The 1223-nt window shown below is 27.0% G+C and overlaps 1 protein-coding gene across 1 annotated transcript in view; it reads left to right on the top strand.

Moving 5' to 3' along the window:
- Positions 1 to 1223, top strand: part of LOC108745642 (mucin-5AC) — a 15129-nt gene continuing 13906 nt past the window's right edge. The window contains exon 1 of the mRNA XM_018481931.1: positions 1 to 182. The gene's annotated coding sequence lies outside the window, so the exon portion shown is untranslated. The remainder of the gene's footprint in view (positions 183 to 1223) is intronic.

Below are 1223 nucleotides of genomic sequence, written 5' to 3' on the forward strand. Positions count from 1 at the left end.
GCAGCAAGTGTATGTAACCAGTCCTGGACGGACGGTCAATCCGGTGTCTTGTGAACCACTCGCTCGGTCAGGATTGATCGGTTGAATCCGACGCGTGAGCAAAGTCGCCGGGAAGAAAACAAGACGGAGGAAAAAAGTGAACTAGTCGGTGTGCAAATTTCGGATTACCCTTTTCTCGCGAGGTAAGAATGGTCACATTTTATAACATTTTCTTAAATTTCTCTAATCGAAAATATGATCCAAATTCGTTTTATACCTAAATTTATTTAGTGCAGTATTGATAGCAAAAAGTACTTATCGAATAATATGAAAATTTATAAACGTATAATGAATGTTTTGAAACATTTTGAAGTTGATAGCACACCGATAATCATATAAAATACATTATCTTTGATTAAATATAGGTAAACAATTAAAAAACGTATTGCATAAACATAAATCAGAAGCATTTAAATTAGTAATAAAAGTTATTTAAACAATCCGGACATAAATATGTTGTAAATAAATTGAATTTACTAATTATCAGCCGGTAAATTAACAGCGTCAGAATCGCCAATTAACATTAATTATCTTAGCATAGAACTGCCCTTGCAATTATGTCTGTTTGTATAGAATTACTATTAGTTCATTGGCTACTGCGCTATCAGCTTCATGTATCAATTAATCTTCCGTCACTGAAAATGCCTCAGTGCCTTTGAATGACTGCAAACAGCGACCGTCATTATGCCGCACATGTCATTCGTTAACACGCCATGATTTCTGATGTTACCAGGTTGAAAAAAATTTACTTCAACTCAATAATCATTCATAATTTTTATTCTAACTCGTTATAACGTGGAACAACTTATTATCAATGCAAAATTATTCTTCTCTAAAATTGAATTGTATATTATATTATACAAAACTTTTATTAAATTTTTATACATGTGGAAAAAATATCACTTTCAAAATATAAATTAAAAATAATTAATTTTATACGCATCACAAAATATTTATGATAAATATTTATTATTATTTATTTTTTGAAATGTTATATAATTATTTTATATATATTTTATATAAAGTTTTATTCAAAATATTATTAAAATATAGACTAAATATTTTATGTAATTTTTATGATAAATATAAATAAATATTTCTAATAAGTATTTCTTACTTGGATTATATATATTTAATATCTAAGTATTTTCATAACATTTATCACAATATTTACAATAAATATT

Source organism: Trachymyrmex septentrionalis, unplaced genomic scaffold (assembly GCF_001594115.1).
Source record: "Trachymyrmex septentrionalis isolate Tsep2-gDNA-1 unplaced genomic scaffold, Tsep1.0 scaffold14, whole genome shotgun sequence".
Lineage (NCBI taxonomy): Eukaryota > Metazoa > Arthropoda > Insecta > Hymenoptera > Formicidae > Trachymyrmex > Trachymyrmex septentrionalis.